Source organism: Typha angustifolia, chromosome 15, assembly GCF_048772165.1.
Source record: "Typha angustifolia cultivar Huaian chromosome 15, ASM4877216v1, whole genome shotgun sequence".
Classification (NCBI taxonomy): Eukaryota; Viridiplantae; Streptophyta; class Magnoliopsida; order Poales; family Typhaceae; genus Typha; species Typha angustifolia.
In genome coordinates this window covers 12,272,502-12,291,351 of record NC_133253.1, presented here as the reverse complement: position 1 = coordinate 12,291,351, position 18,850 = coordinate 12,272,502, and the positions used below count along the sequence as shown (strand labels likewise).

At 39.1% G+C, this 18,850-nt stretch overlaps 1 protein-coding gene and 1 long non-coding RNA gene across 4 annotated transcripts in view; one reads left to right on the top strand and one right to left on the bottom strand.

Annotated features, from left to right (window-relative positions):
• Positions 1 to 738, bottom strand: part of LOC140778441 (uncharacterized) — a 55,417-nt gene extending 54,679 nt beyond the window's left edge. Inside the window, exon 1 of one of the 3 annotated variants that reach the window (XM_073123155.1) lies at positions 543 to 738. The gene's annotated coding sequence lies outside the window, so the exon portion shown is untranslated. The remainder of the gene's footprint in view (positions 1 to 542) is intronic. The other 2 variants (XM_073123156.1, XM_073123154.1) reach the window with 2 other exon arrangements.
• A 7,182-nt stretch (positions 739 to 7,920) lies between these two features.
• Positions 7,921 to 10,498, top strand: LOC140779557 (uncharacterized). The gene is made up of 3 exons (XR_012107367.1): positions 7,921 to 7,988; positions 8,915 to 9,021; positions 10,167 to 10,498. It is a non-coding gene; the product is annotated as an uncharacterized lncRNA (long non-coding RNA).
• The last annotated feature ends 8,352 nt before the right edge of the window (positions 10,499 to 18,850 follow it).

Sequence of the window (18,850 nt, the reverse complement as noted above, 5' to 3'; positions counted from 1 at the left end):
ATGAGTTATATAACCCTACATAAGTATACACATGTAAGAAAAAACCTATATCTACGGTACTTAGAGAGGGAGACACTAAGGAATAATGACAGTAATAAGTAATACAATTAATAACCAATGGAAAAGGTACATCCATCATAAGAAAGTAATAACAATGACAATAACATCAAGTTTATAGTAGTTAAGTATTATCTACTAAAGTATACAGAAAGTTGAGATTGATAGGCTGCCTTGGGCAGCCCAAAACTATGTTATTGAGTTCATCTGGAGTAGCCCCAAACCTAGCTCACCCGCAACGATATCAAGAGAAAGGAATGCTAGAGAAAAGGAAGATACAAAGGTTGAGTCGAGAACGACTAATGTGAACGAGCGGTGGCTCCGCCGCAATGTGGCCGAGACAAAGAAAGAGGTAGGGAGGAGAGAGACGGTAAGGCGAGGTGGTGGATGGTGATAGGTAGTCGATGAGTTGGCCGTAGTGGCAGCCCACCTAATCGTAACGCAATAAAAAAAGAGGAAGTGCAAGGGGGTAGAGAGTATGTTACCATGGAAGGGGAGGTCGACGGCTAAGGCTAAGGCAATGGCAACTCGGCTCATGGTGGCGGCTAGCGACGACGAGCGCGGCAATTATAAAGCTGGAGAAGGAGACCACCTTGCTCGGATGGGAGAGGAAGGAAAAGCAGGAATCATAAAAGGGACGTAGGGTTCGGGTTTAGTGAGAAAATAAATAGGGAGAGAATGGAAGAAGATGCGGGATATTTGGTTAAATGATATAATTCTACTTAGACCCAACTCTTCTTGGTACACTTTAGATGAGATTTTGACCCAACTACGATATATTTTTAAATTTATTTACCGAAAAGGAGTCTATTTTAGCCCCAAGTAAAATGCAAAACCGTTAAAAGCACATTACCCGGCTTAAAATAAAATGCTACTCATATTAACATTTTTTCAAGCGTATCGGTGTTTTTTATTTAAATAACGCTGAATAATTCAACGACTTACTAGAAAAACATAATAAACATAAAACACTAAAAAATTAAGTATATTATTGCTAAAAATACCAAACAAGAAAGATATAAATAAAAATATAAAGAAAAAATTTGTAACATAATAACTTTATGCTCAATAATTCATTTGTTATAATATATAACTTTCTGAGGATATAGAAGAGTTCTATAAGTTAAAATTATGTAGTCATTCTCCAAAGTCAACTGCACTCAGAATCACAAAAAAATATTTATAGCTCCTACAAATTTTATATTTTTTTAATTTTTTTCTGATAAAGCACTCAACTCTTTAGTATTTTCTAAACGTAAAACGCTAAATAGTTGAGTGTTTTATAAAATAAACATTTTGGTATTTTTCATCTAAAGGTAAAATGTTAAACTTATCAGCGTTTTATTGAAAACTATAATATCATAGACTCATTTTAGTATTAAGTTTGAGGTGTAATCTATTTGAGTAAATAAAATATAAAAGAGAGCTAGTTTGGTTAAAAACTCTAGTTTAGACCGCCTAAATTGCTGAAATCTCTAACCCTAAAGCATTAATGGAAAAGATAATAAACGATAAAAATAGCCCTCTACTTAAAATGATATTTGGGTATAATTAATAACTCTTTCTTTCTTCTCTTTAAAAATAAAAGTATAAAGGTCACAAATTTAGTCACATATGGTCACGTGACAATTTATAGATGAAAAAAAATAACAAACAAATGGGGAATTTAAGAGGTTATTAATAGTTAGGGTGGCCTCTGATGGCATTGAGTGCGTCACCACCTTTGATGTTGACTCTGACTCCGAGTGGTTAGAGGATCATAAGCAAACATATTCTCTTATAGTACTTATCACCTCTATCTCCAGAAAGAAAAACTCAAAATAACAATCCATTCTATAGTTTGTACTAAATCACTTAGTACAAACGCACATCTCGCCCGTCGGGTAGCTACCCACCATTTCTCGTGAGGAATAGAAAAAAATATTCTCCTTTTCCAATGACAAGGAAGAGGAAAGTCGTAGTTGCGGAGACTGTCGTTCCCCTTTTCCGAAGGTTCCTTCAGGAGGAAGAATTCCTAATATATGCCTAAATCTAGAGACTCGAGGCAATAGAAGGACATAGGATAATTCCCCAACTGAGACCGGGGGAATACCTCCAATCCTTTAGTAAGAATTTGGATGTAGCTTCCTTACTAGAGGAGGAAAGTTTGAAAACTTCGATCTGAAGGCTTCGATATTCAAGTTTGGGAAAGAAAAGAAGAAGCACAAGATCTACTCTTTGATCTAATGATAAGGGACAAAAGGATGGATGATATTCTTCGGCAATCCCCTTTTGAGGACGTTCGAGAATCACCCTTCGAATTCATAGAAGGAAATTTAGCTCATCTGGAGCCTTTTTTAGAAAACAAAGAAGTACCGAATCCCGAACAAATCTACGATTTGCTAGAAGCTCATTTGCGTTTTATAATAAATAACCTCGGACAGGATGAGAATCCCAATCTATGAGAAATTTTGAAGACATTTTCAAGATTTAAAAATATAGGATAGGGCAAAGAATCAATAATAGGGCAAAGGGAGGAAGGCATAGGGCTCACACAAGTAAGTGCAGGACCCCCTACGGGCCTTTCAGAAGTGTGGCACAGATAGGGAGAGTGTGAAGCCGTTAGTGGCGGAAGCGGCAGATCGCTTCTAACAAGTTTCTAACACTTAACTTAGTAGCTTAACTATTTCTACTGGCATGCACTACTGGATGCTTTTGATCAATATGAATTGGAGGGAAAAAAAGCTTATGATAAGAATCTATTGGAGTTAATCATTTCCAAGATCTAATTCCAATTTATTATTATGTAGTGAAAAGGCCTCACAAAATTTGTATGCAAGATAAACCTATAGGAGTGCCAATCAACCAAGCCACCAGGTTTGAGAATAAGGTGGGATCCCTGAATGTAATGGCTAGTGAATCACTGATCAAAAAGTGGATTTATGAGAGACTCTTCATTGATCTAGTAGTCGGTGAATCACTGATCAAAGAGCGAGCAACTGCCAAGTTTAATGATTTTGTGGGATCCTTGGATGTAGCGACTGGTGAACTATTTTTTCTTCCATGAAGGTTTAGACAAAACTGAGCTTGGATAGAACTAAAAAAGATTTTGCAAACATAGAAAAAGTTCAAAGGGTTTATTATTAACAAAGTCAAAAGAGGTTATTCAGTAGCCATCGTAGGTTTCATTACTTTTCTTCCATTCAGTCTTCTCAAAAAAATATTATAGCAAATGATCGATTCACCATTTTGAGTATTAACCCAAAAGGAGAAATATTGCGATAAGAGTGGCAGATTAAACAGGAACTTGATGAGAAAAAAAAAAGAAAGAAAGATAAAATTGATCCAAATTCGAAACCCACCTTAATCCATTTTGTTGAGGATCTCGCACTTATTTCGACCCTTTATTTATATAGCCAAGAAAGGCTCTATAAATTAGCAATATATTAGAGGACTACGTGGAATTATTTCTAAAAGGAGAAAATTTTATTTAGTTGTTAGTAATGAAATTTCGTATTTTAGATTAAGTAATACCTACTCTAGCTTTCTTAACTAGATATTAGATTATTCATGTTTTGTCTTAGAAAATTTATTTAGTTGTTGGTCATGGAATTTAATATTTTAGATTAAGTAATACTTACTTTAGCTTTTTGAAACAAAGAGTTTGGTAACAAATTTATACTTTTCCATCTCTTAAATAGAAATAGCCAAAAAAAACTTTCTTTATAATGTTAGGGCTTGATTGGTTTGAGGCTAAACTTTAAACTAGATTAGTTGGTCTTATTTCTTAGTCTTAATTTAGGTACCTTGAATTAGACTAAGATAATTTAGTATTTGGGTCTATACTAAGCTAAAAGTATATTTATTATTTGTGATGTGATGTAAAAAAGTGAAACAAAATATTAATTTTGGAGAGAAATGAATGATATGTAAATTTGATGGATGAGAATACCCTTTTGTCATTATTATAGTCATTATTATAATATACAAATATTATATAATGTATTATAATTTATAAATATTATATTATTATAATTTTCATATATTATGATTATGTTGGCATACAATGTTGAAACACCCATCTCCAATTATGCATGTCCCTCACATAGGTAGAATCCACGTGGTTTCCACGTGATATGCTAGTCAATATTTATAAATAATATATATAATAAAATCTAGTATTTTCATTAAAAAAAAGATATATGGAGTCTAAATTACCACCGATAGCAACAAGTCCCAAAATTCATAGTTAATCTATTTTTAAGAATTTTTAAGTAATCCTAGATGTCATTAATGTCAAATACATCCAACTATATGCAGTCTTTAAGTTTTCCTACATGTCACTCGTATGGATAGTATTTTATAAATCTTGTAGGATTTAGTGAAACATGGACTCTGATACCATGTTGAAACACACACATCTAAATACATGTGCCTCTCACGTGGGAAGAACCCATTTAATTTCCATGTAATCTATTAGTCAATGTTTGTACATAATATATAGGATAAACTCAGCATTTTCACAAATAAAACAAGCTTAATGGGGTCTAAATTACCATAGGTTGCAATAAGCCCCAAAATATATATCCAAAAATCTTATTAGGACAAATGCCCGAGTACAGGCTATATATTTTACAATACTAAAACAAATAAAAATATATAATCAGATTTTCACTAGTTCCTCCACACTCTGGGTCATCTACTGATCCGAAAAATATTTTCACCAAAAGATTGTAAGCATAAAACCCAGCAAGTATACATTATTCTTTACCTTATTTTTTGTTACAGACGCTTTTGGTGAGGATGATTTTCTATCCAATTTGATAATCTAGATAAAATTCACTATGGAACTTGCAAAGGTAATTGGGTTCGATCCAACTATTGGATCGATTTGAGATTGGGATATGTTGTTCTTCTGGGAGTTAAGGATCCAACGGTACCAGAATCTCATCAATCGGATGAGTAGATTGAAAGTTATGTATGAAATAGTGACTCGTTTATTAGAGGTGTAAATGAGTCGAGCCTGAGTGTAACATCCGTTACTAAACACGTGCCCTTCACGTGGATAGAACCCATGTGATTACCATGTGACCTGCTGGTCAATATCTTAACACAATATACAAGCAAAAATGCCACATTTCCATAAATAATATAGACAAGAAGCCCATAACACTAAGGCCACAACAAGTCCAAAATACATATTCATAACTAAAAATATGATAAAGCCCACGCAGAAGCTATAAACCATTTAGCTTAAATTTACATGAATAAACTAAGAATAAGAATTAAAAAGAGAAGACTCAAGTCAGTCTTCGCTAGGTTCGCCACGAAGGGAGGGTAGACTCTAGTGGTAGAATCACCAGCCCCCATCACCCGACGAATAGCAAGACCAATGTTCGTCACCGTAGACTAAGGACATCAGTCGTAAGCCTATCATAAAGGTCAATATCGCATATGAATACTATCATCCGAGCCCTCAACTCCACATCATCGCACCACCGTGCGGAAATCATGAGCTATCGCTCACGGACGCCCTCATACTGCGTCATTAGGTACCGCTAGGTCTACGTCATCCTACTCTTCTCTCTCTTTATCATAAATACCTTAAAATGGTATAACTCTTGTTGATCGATAGTAAATCGCCCATCGCTTGGCAAAACGGTTGCCTAATTGTCTAGTATCAACAGACTAAGATCTCAGGCGTAGGTCTTAATATAGATAGGTATAAAAATATCCCTCGCCCCTAACCTTGGCTGGAGAAGTGTCGGGTACTGTCGAGACGTAGTAGTCACCCCCTTTAATCGTCGTGCACATGTGCAAGCGGCATAATACTGTCTAACACATCAAGCATAATGTAGCACCCATCATTATGATGTTTTGCATGTTAAACATATGATCATGCCCTATAAGTATGCAAAGACATCATAATATGTGAAATCTTACCGAACCACAAAATACAATTACTATACATAACGTGTAATAATAACGATAAGAAAACATATGCACATGCATGATATGGATGTGACGATTTCATAAAGTACGATATTTCATTCTTTACATTACTTTAGATTATAGAAGTTTCACTTGCCTAAACTAGTTCCTAATACTAGCTGCAACTATGCCATAATATCATCCTTATGGGGTACGGAGTCTACCTCGATAGGAAAAGTAAATAAAAGTATGAGCACAATATTCTTATCACTAATTAATTAAATAATCTTATAGACGTTCACTACCTTTATTAATCAGGTAGAGCCGACACAGCTGTACCAATGTCTGACGCGTTATTAAGCGTAATAAAATTATTCTCCTCAAACTATCACCCAAATCACTATTATCAAAATTACGGGAGATAGCATAGACAATATTTAATTAATAATCTAATATACTTAGTTAGGATCTTTTCTTATTGCATTAGTTGTTTATTTTTATTAAAATAAAATTCATGTAGGTCGTGTTCGAACGCAGGAGGGGTCGCGTTCGAACGCCCTTGTGAATGCTTGCATCAGGTTCGCAAATACAGAGAATGCATATTGTGCGTTCGAACACGGTCGAGCAAATTCGAACGCTCGCGTTTGAACACCTGCATCGCGTTCGCACATATAGAGATAGAGCTTTTTGAGTGCGTTCAAACGCGATCAATGAGAATCCTCTAGAATTAGGATTTCATATTATTTTAGGACTTGTTGGCTAGCCTCTATAAATATTCATTATACTATTGGATTATTGATTTCTTATCTCCTATCTCCTCTCTAGACTCTCCATCCTCCATCTTTACTATCTTTCCACCTCTACCGTTGGTAGGGTTTCTCCTAACTTCTAATCTCCTCGATTGTCGAGCCACCCCTCTTCTTTGGGATCTCGACCACTTCGTTCCCTTCGTTCCCTTCGTTCCCTTCGTTCCCTTCGTCTACTTCCTTTAATCACATCTCCATACCCATCCATAACCCTAATATCCACTCCACCCGTTACCATCACTATCACCCAAGTTATTTTGTGTTTTCATCCCTAGTATAGTTTGAATATGCTAAGGGCGTAAATACAAAAGTTGTAGATCAGGAAGTTATGGATCTCACCCAATTGGTTTCATATTTTCAGACTACAGGAGAATATCTAAAGAATATTTTCTTACAATTGTGCGGACTGATTTCTACAATTAAGGAATTATTCCGTAGCTGGTCTTTTGGTACAAGAACCTATCATAATCTTCGTCAAAAGAAAATGCAACCTGCTTAATATCATTTTCCTACATTTATCTCTATTAATTCTCCGATAGGAGCAATTAATACACATACACTCGAACTACGGACTATTTTGCTAAATTTGAATTAGCCCAATTATAATCAACCAAAGTTAATATCTAATTGGAGCTAGTTTCTGAATGTGTTACTTGTAACGACACTCTCAGGCCATAATCTAGCTCATTAAGATTAATTTATTAAAATAATTAATGTAGCGAACACTACTATCAGCTAAAGATATTGATTAATTAATGCTCACGGTTGCCAGAATTAAAAATAATTAATAAAGACTTAATAATTTAAAGAGAAATACTCTATTTAGCCAGCACAAAGCTAAAATAAACCCACCAAAAATTGGCCCAAAGCCTATCATAAACTAGACAAACACATGGGTTGGCCTACAACCCATGTAACAACCCAACCACAAAAAAAAAAAAAAAAAAAATTTGCATGGGCACGACGTGGCCGGCCACTGGAGCTGCGTGGGGGAGGTGCCACGCACCCCCCCCTTGCATCGCCGCAGCCAACCGGCTGCGGCCATCTGGCAGCGGCGGGCCCCAGCGCCGCCGCAGCCACCGCCAACCTCCCACCGCCTTCCCTCTCTCTCTTTAAATCTCTCTCTCTCTCTCTATCTCTAGATGCTCTCTCTCTATCTCTCTCTCTCTCTCTCGCCGAGGCCGGTCGTCGCCGTCGCCACCTCCTCGAGCGCCGGTGAGCTCCTCTCTCTCTCTCTCCCTCTCTCTCTCTCTCTCTCTCTCTCTCTATCTCTCTCTCTCTTTCTCTTTTTCTTACCTTGGGCTCGGGCCCGTCGCAGCCGAGCCGCCGGCGAGAGGCCGGCAGCTGGCTGGCCACCAGCTGCCGGTGCCCTCCCCGCCGGCCCGGGTCCACACCTCCCTCACCTCCTTTCTTCTCTTTCTCTTCTGTTCTTCTTTCTCTTCTTCTTCTTCTTCCTCTTCTTCTTCTTCTTTCTTTCCTTCTTTCTTTCTTTCTTTCTTTTTCTCCTTCTTCCTCAGCTCCTCTTTTCTCTTTCTGCACAGTGTTGGGCTCGGCCCAGCACTGTAGCAGACAGTGCTGGGCCGAGCCCAGCACTGATGGCAGTTGTAATTAATTTATTAATTAATTAGTTTATTTATGTTATTTATTTAAGTATTTTGCTTCTTAATTAATGCAAATAGATTATTTAGACATTAACTATTTTAATAATATTATATATATCCTTCAATGTATTTTTATTAATGATAATTTTTATAATTAATGATTAATTAGGCATAAATATAGGTAATACTTATATTTATTTATTTACTTACTTATATGTATATTAGATTAATAGATAAATTTGTAAATTATAATTATTAGATTTATATTCTAATATTCTTATGATATACATTTTTAAGTAACTCTATTAATTTATTATACATTATTATTTTGTAGCAAATAAGATAATGACTACATAGTCCCTAATTAATCAAGATATAATTTAATTATAATTAGATTTTTATCTATATTTTATTTATAATTAAAATCTAGCCAATCATAAAAACAAGTAGAAATTCTAAAATCTAATAAATCATCATATTTTACTCGAACGGATTATAATGGGATAAACAACTAACTTTATGTTACTTAAACATTTTCAGATCCCGAACCCCCTTATTTGAGACCCCGTGGACCTTGCTAGCGATGAGTGTCACTCGGTTACCTGACGGACGTGAGAGATGCGTGGTTTGTATCTTCTGATCAGACGGTGAGTAGTCTTATCCCCTAGATCCCTTTCTCAAATTAGGATTCATTATATATTATGTACATGCATGTTTTGGCCTCCAGCATGATTATATGACTTTATATAGAGATGATTTCAGTCGAGCATATATTTTATCATGCATTTGATTAGACTGATCTGGGATATGAGTACATTGGTGATATATAGAGATGATTGGAGATGATTATGCTATTATGGTTTTATGTCGGGATGATCTCTATCATGAGTATGTATGTGATAGATTAGCATGAGTATGCATGTGTTAGATACATGGTTGGAGTTTGCATTACATCATTTTTCTCTCGGCTTCTTTACCACCTAAATTCTTGAGTTGTATGATCTGTTGTCGTACTGGATATATGCATATGATTTATCATGTATAGGAAATCATAAAAGTACATGTGTATGTGATGTGATGTGATGGCTGGAACGGTATCTGGTCCGGACTGGTACTAGACATACTCTTAGCGTATGGCAGAGTATGGTGATGGCTGATAGTTGTACTCTTAGCGTATGACAGGGTACAACTATCATTGATATACCCTTAGCGTATGGCAGGGTATGATTACTTTCTTCAGAGATACCCTTAGCGTATGGCAGGGTATGATTTATCTACAGAGATACTCTTAGCGTATGACAGAGTATGCTCTGAGCTTGTGACATGATGTGTATCGAGTTTGGGGCCGGGTACCCTAGTCCAGCATGGTGGATGATATTCAGAGTTGAGACGGATGATTGTGATAGTGAGAGATATGTGAATTATATCTGGCTCTGACATATATGATTATCTAGTAGTTGGCATGCATCATGCATCATCATTGTTGTGACTAGTATCATTGGATCATAATTGTTATACATGATATGGTGTTATATTCGGTGATGTTATATAATTTCGGTTGAGGATATAATATGGTCATTCATGAGAACTGATTTCATTCATATATATGTCATTGAGGATACATATATATATATATATATATATATATGTTCATACATGACATCATACTGTTATCTGATTCATATTATCCAGTACATGATTTACTCTCTGTTTGGCATCACTGATTCGGGGTAAGGTCTATTCACTAAGCCTTTTGCTCATGACTCTCTTTATTTCTTTTCTAACCCCTCAGATATGTGGTACGTGATAGCGACTTGAGAAGATATTTTAGAGTGATGATGAGGTGAGCTATAGATGCGAGATGGCATAGATGATAGTTTATATAGAAATTGAGTTGTACCAGTATTTCATATTTGTACTCTTTTGTATTAGACGATGATTTGTATAATACAGGTCGAATCATAGTGTACTCTTGTATCAGTTGTTTAGTTGTATCTTGATGGTTTGTTGTGGCCTGTGTGGGTCCTGCCAGATTATGTAGCGGTCTAGTGTGTATTATTGTGTATTTTGATATTCATATGTTAACAGGTTTATTTGGTTAAGAGTATGATTTATTTGGTGATGGATTATGTGATCATGGATATGTTAGCAGGTGTTATTTGATGATGTCATGATTGTATGTGCACAGGAGTGTATCTGTGCGTGACGGGCCCCGCCTGACCTGTCGCGTGCGCCGCGCGTGCCATGTGGGCGCGTGGGCGTGCACGTGTCCGTGCCGGGCGGGGGCGTTACAACCCAGCCCACCTCTAAATTGGGTTGGGCTACCTACAACTCCACCCACCCCAAATATGGACCACTCATCCCAAATGTGGGCTGCGGTGCATGCAATCCAACAACACTCTAGAGCCCGAGCTTGGCTGCAACAAGCCCAGCCTAGCACACTGGCCTCGAGTTGGGTCGCACCCAACCCGACCTGAAACACGGGACTGGGTTGGGTCGCACCCAATCCAGCCCGACATGCGGGCCCGAGCTAGGGCGCAACCAGCCTAGCTTATCATGCGCGAGTGATACACCTTGTTAGAGTCTTTTTTTATTATATTAGTTATTTATTTTTATTAAAATAAATTTTTTGTAGGTCGCATTCGAACGTAGAAAGGGGCGCATTCGAATGCCTTTACGAATGCCTACATCAGGTTCACAAAAATAGAGAACACAAAATGTACGTTCGAATGCGGTCGGGTGCATTTGAACGTCGCGTTCGAACGCCTGCATCAGGTTCGCATCGATAGAGATCAGCGGGAGTCCACTAGAATTAGGGTTAATAATAATTATTTTGGCTTGTTGGCTAGCATCTATAAATGTGTGGATGCCAACCAAAATTAGAATGCTGAATAAATATTGGTTTCTTGCCTTCTCTATTCTCTCTTTAGTCTCTCTACCCTAATCTCCCTCCTCCCTCTTCACTAACCAGCCACCTCTACCGTTGGCAAGGTCCCGCTTAACTTCTAATCTCCCTTATTTGTTGAGTCCTCCCTCTTCTTTGGGATCTCGACCACTTCTTCCTCTTCATCTTAATCCCTTAAACTATATCAACCATCCACCCTCATCTCCATTATTATCCATAACCCTATCATCCACTCCACCCGTTACCACCACCATCATCCACACTATATCATGATTTTTTTCTAGTTTTATTTCAAATCTGTGAATGGCGTAAATACAAAAAATGTAGATGAGAGAGTTATGGAGCGATCCCACTTAGTTTCGTAATTTTTTGACTATAAGAGAATATTTAGTAAATATTTTTCCTCGATTACATGGACAACTTCTTAAAATAAATCCAGATCTTGAAGGGATCGTTCCGTAGCCCCCCTATCATTGGTATCAGGGCCCGGTTAACCTCGGACCTCAATTAATAGTGAAAATATGAAAGATGTCATCAACAAGGATATCAATAGAGAATATATTGACAAAGGAAGACAATCTACGATAACCCTAATTGTGATGCTGATTCCTTTGGGGTGGCCACGGTAGGACCGAGTTAACCAACATCCATGAGTGTGAACATGGGCTTGGCGGATGAACTTAGAGGCATGTTTCAAACGTTGCTGCATCGGGTGGTCGCAATGCAAATGATCATAATACTTTAAAGGAATATGTCATGAACCGATCAACTTCGTAATCTCCTCGACGAAGATCGGTGCCTCAAAGAGGACCAGCGATGGGACCAAACCGAACGGATACCCCACAGGTCCAGGTGCGACATGTGAGTGTTAATGATCCACTTTTATCTATGCCTACATATCAACTCCCATCTCCGATACAAAACCCAAGACTGACGGTGGTGGAACCCGAGAGGCGTGCGGCATTGGTGCACTTTGTCGATGAGGAGGATTGACACTTTGAGGATGATGTTGGTCCCTTTGGAGATGGTGATGGGCGTTGTCGATGATTCAGAGATGGAGATCAACAAGCACAAAGGTTCAGACCTGAACTAAGGATCTTTCACGAACCAGACAATGCTATCATGGGAAGAACGAGACGCTTGGACTTCCTGAAATTCTAAGGCGGTGATCCGACGGATTGGGTGTTTCAAGTGGAGCAATACTTTGATTGTCAAGGGACAACAGAGGACGCAAAGGTCCAGATGGCAAGTTTTCACATCTAAAGGAACGACATTACATTGATATTGATCGGCTATTCATGGTGTTGAATTTACCGATTGGGCAGACTTTTGTAGGAGGATACACGTAGATTTGCGCTTAGAACGTCGGCTAAAAGTTCTGTGAGTTCAAAGACAGCGGCTGCTATTACTAGAGCATGACCACTTGTGAGACCCTCTTCTGATGATAGAAGAGGCACAAGACCCTCCTCCGTTCGAACTCTCACACTTGTCCAAGTGGTGGAGCGAAGAGAGAAGGGCATTTGCTTTCGATGCGATGAACGTTTCATCCCCGGTCATTGGTGTTCCAAACCGATCGGGAGTGTGATGCTCATCGATGGTCTCAAGGAGGACAATGAGGTTGTTGGTGATGGAGAGTGTTCAAAGAAGGCCCATGAGGAGGCTGTGGAGGAGGGCGCGAAGGAAGATATTAAAGTTGAAATATCGATGCGTGCATATTCGGGTACTTCCACTTTGAGGACATTGTGGGTGAATGAACTTATTAGAAAGTATTGTGTGCACATCTTGATCGATTCCGGGAGTACACATAACTTTCTAGACGAGAAGTTAGTGAGAAATTTGGGCTTGGATGTTGAATTGATTGCGGGGTTTGACGTTGCTATTAGAGATGACATGAAGCTTCAGGCGAAGAGCTTTTGTCGTTGGGTCGGTATGTGGGTGCAAGAACACGACATCATTGTGGACTTGCATCCATTGGTGCTACGAGGAGCGGACATTATTTTTAGCACTCAGTGGTTGTAGAGCTTGGGACCTGTTACTTTTAATTTTCGGAACTTGTGAAAGAAATTTAAGCAAAGAAATAAAGAATTGCGGCTTGATGGCATTCGGTCTCCACCAATTCCAGCGATGTAGCCGATGGTGGGGCTGCCTTGTGCGAGTGATTTGGCCTATCTTCTTCAGTTAGGACCAGTAGAAGATGAGCCCATGATGAGTCGTGGTACCACAATTGAATTGCCTAATTTATTAGATAAATTTATTAGACTATTAGATAAATCACCTGAAACTCATAGTACCCGTCCAAAGTCCAAAATACAATTTTGTGCACATCCGTCCGGTGAACTCTAATTTGATGATACACATCCCTCAAGTCAAGCTTACTAAATATGGTTGCCCCTGCAAGCTCGTTAATGCGCTCTGATACCAAATTGATGGGTTCTCATACCAAAGATAGGCTACGCAACGATTCCTTTAAGATCTGGATGTATTATATGAATCAGTCCGCGCAACCGTGGGAAAATATTCATCAAATTTTGTTCGGTAGTCAAAAAATTACGAAACCAATTGGGTTAGATCCATAACTTACTGATCTACAACTTTAGTATTTATGCCCTTCGTAGATTCGAAATGAAACTAAGACATGAAAGAATATGGGTGATGGTGATGGTGACGGGTAGAGTGAATATTAGGGTTATGGATGGGTATGGAGATAACGGTAGATTGTGGATGTGACTAAGGAAAGTAGACGAAGGGAATGAAGTAGTCAAGATCCCAAAGAAGAGAGATGGCTCAACAGTCGAGGGAGAAATCTTACCAATGGTAGAGGTGGAAGGATGGTGAAGACGGAGAAGGAAGAGAGTCTAGAGAGAAAATATGAGGTAAGAAATCAATAATCCAATAGCATAATGAATTTGGCTGCCATCCACATATTTATAGAGGTTAGCCAATAAGTCCTAAAATAATATGAAACCCTAATTCTAGAGGATTCCTGTCAATCACGTTCGAACGCACCCGATCGCGTTCGAACGCACCCCAAAAGCTCCATCTCTATCTGTACGAATGCGATGCAGGCATTTGAACTCGCCCGACCGCATTTGAACACACAATATGCGTTCTTTGTAATTGCAAACCTAATATAGGCGTTCACAAGAGCGTACAAACGCGACCCTTCTTACGTTTGAACGCGACCTACGGGAATTTTATTTTAATGAAAATAAACAACTAATGTAATAAGAAAATATCTTAATTAAGTATATCACTCATCCATCATCTCCTTTATGATCGAAATGGGATACCGATCCTTGACGATGATAACGTGTAGTGCTCGGTAGTCAACACAAAAACACCATATCCCGTCCTTCTTTCGCACCAATAGCACGAGCGATGAGTAAGAGCTATGACATGGTTGTATGAGGCCTTGCTCCAACATCTCGGCTACCATCTTGGAGATGACTTCCTTTTGCACATGTCGATACCGATATGGCCTCATGTTTGCCATCTTAGAGATCCTTAGTTCAGGTCTGAATCTATGTGCTTGTTGATCTCCTTCTCTAAATCCTCAAGCACGCCCATCACCATCTTCGAAGGAATTAACATCATCCTCTACGTGCCAATCCTCTTTATCAACGAAGTGCACCGGTGCCGCATGCCTCTCAGGTTCCAGTACCGCCGATCTTGGGTTGTGTATTAGAGGTGTGGGATGATATGTAGGAATAGGTAAAAGAGAATCATTGACATTAACATGTCGTACCTGGACCTGTGGGGTATCAGTTCGGTGTGGTCCCACAATTGGTGTTTCTTGAGGCACCGATCTTTGTCGAGGAGATGACGAAGCCGATCGGTTTATGACATATTTTTTCAAAGCATTATGACCATTCTACATATCATCCACCCTATGCAGCAATATTTAGAACATGCCCTTAAGTTTATCCGTCAAGCCAATGTTCACACCCATGGACATTGGTTGACTCGGTCCTACCGTGGCTGCCCCAAGGAAATCGGTCTTTCGATTAGGGTTATCGTGGATTGAGTCTTCCCTTGTCAGTGTGCTCTCCATTGATCTACTTTGATGCCATCTTCCTTGTTTCCACCATTAATGGAGGTCCCAGGTTCATCGAGCTCTGATACTAATGATAGGTATATGGAACGATCCCTTCAAGACCTGGATTGATTGTAGAAAGTAGTCCATGCAACCGAGGAAAACTATTCACCAAATATTCTCCCATAGTTAGAAAATTACGACACTAAGTTGGATCGACCTGTAACTCTTTGATCTACGTTTTTTTATATTTACGGCCTTCACAGATTCGAACTGTAACAAGGATGAAATTATGATATAGTGCGGATGATTATGGTGGTGACGGGTGGAGTGGATGTTAGGATTATGGATGATAATGGAGATGAGGGTGGATGATTGATATAGTTTAAGAAATAAAGATGAAGGGGAAAAATTAGTTGAGATTCTAAGGAGGAGGGAGGATTCCACAAATGGGGGAGATTAAAAGATAGATGAGACCTTACCAATGGTAGAGGTGGCTAGCTGGTGAAGATGGAGGAGAAATATTAGGGTAGAAAGATTAGAGAGAGGATAGAAGAGGATAAAAAACCAATATTCATTAACCATAATAATTTTGGCTACCATCTACACCTTTATAAAGGCTAGCGAATAAGCCAAAATAATAATTATTAACCCTAATTCTACTGGACTCCCGCCGATTGCGTTTGAATGCGCCCGCACTAAAGGTGTTCTTTGTCGATGAAAACTAATGCAGGCATTCGAACGCGCCTAATCACGTTCGAACGCATATTTTGCATTCACTATTTTTGTGAACTAATGCAATTGTTCTCAAAGCCGTTCGAACGCGACCCCTTTCGCATTTGAACGCGACTTACAAAAAATTTATTTTAATGAAAATAAATAACTAATGCAATAAGAAAAGACTCTAACAAGGTGTATTAGAGACTGGGTGTATTCGAATGCGCTTATGAACACCTGCATGCATTCACAAATTCAAAGAACGCATTTCGTTCGAACGCGTTCGAATCGACCCCGTTCGAACGCAGTCGATGAAAATCCACTATTTCTAGGGTTAATAATTATCATTTTAAAATCATTTGGTTAGCCTGTTAAAGTGTGGATGGCAACCAAAAAGGGGATATGGAATGAATTGGGTTTTTGTCTTAATCTTCTTCTTCTCCTTTTTTGTCATTCCCTCATTCTCCGGCTCTACCGCTTCTAGCCTCCCTTGATCAGCCACTCACCCTAGCCGTAACCCTTCTTTAAATCATTTGGTGGCGGCCCACTCTCCCTTCTTTAAATCTCTCTACCCTCGCCCTAACCCTTTTCGTCATCCATAATCCTTCCACCACCACCTTACTCACTGATGCCACCCTATTACCGCTGGCTTACCACCTTTATAATCCACCTAGGATCCCGTGCCTCCATCCACGGATCGAAAGAATGGACTCCTTGATGTTCTCCCACTTATTTGAAGATATCTCTGGATCCCGCTATTCGATTCTCCTAATATTAGATTCATTGGAAAGTTCTTTTCCAGGGTTTACGACCTATCAACATTTCACATTGATCCAATGGCTATATTTTCAGGAATCCTCCTCTAAACTTCCATGCAAGATCCTGTCTAGATCTGAAAATGGAATAGATCAAACCATAATCCAAGGGGAGATCATATCAATTGGATCCATTTGCGGCACATTGGGTTCATTAGGATGAGCCTATTTATCTAGTTTGATTTCTTACATTTATTTTTTAGTAGTTGCCGTATTAGTTGAGCCATAAATTCATGTACTTGCTAAATATGGACTCAACTTGTTAACTGGTTAATTGAGTCTAGACTAGTTAATAAATTCTTTTAGTCGAGTCATAAGATGTATGGTGAACCCGAGCTCGACTCAGGCTAGTTGAGTTGAGTTGGTTGATCAAGTCCTGATCAAAGTCGGTCTAAGACGAGCCTTTATAAATATATGGAGGAAACCTTAATTGGAGTTTATATGATATTTGCATTGGCATTGCAGCCCCTATCTCCCTCCTCCGTACTCTAGCCATCGGTGCCCTCTCCCACCTCCTTCCTTCCACCACCCAAATCCTTAGTCAACCACCTCTAACTCCTAAACCCTTCTTTTATAGTAACTTCTCCCCCTTCACTTTAAAAAAAGGAGTTCTCCTGGCACTTATCTAGCCATTGAAGGGCTAACAAGCTAGGATTCATCCCGACCTTTGGTCACTGTTTGGCTAATATCTTAAGATCTAACCATTCAAACCTATTAAGACTTTAACTAAACCAAATAACCAAATGAGATAATTAGACTCAATCCATTGAGCCTAATCTCCTTTCGATATGATCCAATTTGATCTGATTCATATCAATCCACCATGCTTCCCCCACCATGCCCTCAAGGTGAAAAGTTAGGGAAACGCTCCAAAATGTCAGTCTCCAACTCCCGAGTCATCTCATCGAATGGCCTGCCAAGCCACTCAACTAGAATCTCTATACAATGGTTCGCTGCTCTCCTCGGTGGCAACTCCTACGGCTCCTCAAACAGTCTAGAAAAGTTATCTAATAAATTCAATGATAGTACCTTAACTCGTTTGAGGCTCGTCTCCTGCTGATCCTAATAGAAGAAGATAGGCTAAATCATACGCACCAAGTAGCCCCACCATAGGTTGCATCGCAGGAATCTGCGAAGTTCGAACACCATCAAGCCGCACATCTTTGTTTCCTTTTTTATATTTCATCCACATGCTCCGGAAATAAAATATGACGGGTCCCAAACTCTATAGTCATTGAGCACCAAGGACATTGTTCGCTCCTTGCAGCGCCAATGGATACAAGTCCATAATGATGTCGTGTCCTTACACCCATATACTGACTCGGCGACACAAGCTCTCTGCCCTAAGTTTCGTGCCATCTTTAATAGCAACGTCAAACCCCATAGTTAGTTCGGCATCGAAACCTAATCTCCTAACTAGCCTCTCGTCTTTAATAGCAACGACACAAGCTTTTTCAAACTCAACTTGGTACTCCAATACGATAGTCCTTTGAACCATCTTGCTTAATGTGGCAGCAAAATCTTCATATGCCGCTATCCCAAATCTGCGTGTAATCCTCCTACAAAAATCAGCCTATCCAATAAATCCACCACCACGAATAACCGATCTAAACCAATGCAACGCCGTTCCTTAGAGATAAAAGCTTGCCATCTGGACTTTTGCATCTTCCGCTGTACCTTGATAATCAAAATTTTGTTAACCTTGAAACACCAAATCCGTTAGATCACCGTCTTAGAATTTTGGAAAGTCCAAATGTGTGGTTCTCCCCTGAATATTGTTGTCAGGTTCGCGAAAGATCTTTGGTTTAGGTCTAAACCTTTGTGTATGTTGATCACCTTCTCTAAATCCTCAAGGTCGTCCATCACCAACTCTATATGGATCAAACTCATCCTCAAAGTGCCAATCCTCCTCATTGACGAAGCGCACCGGTGCCGCACGCCTCTCAAGTTCCACCACCGTCGATCTTGGGTTTTGTAACAGAGGTGGGGGATAATATAAAGGCATA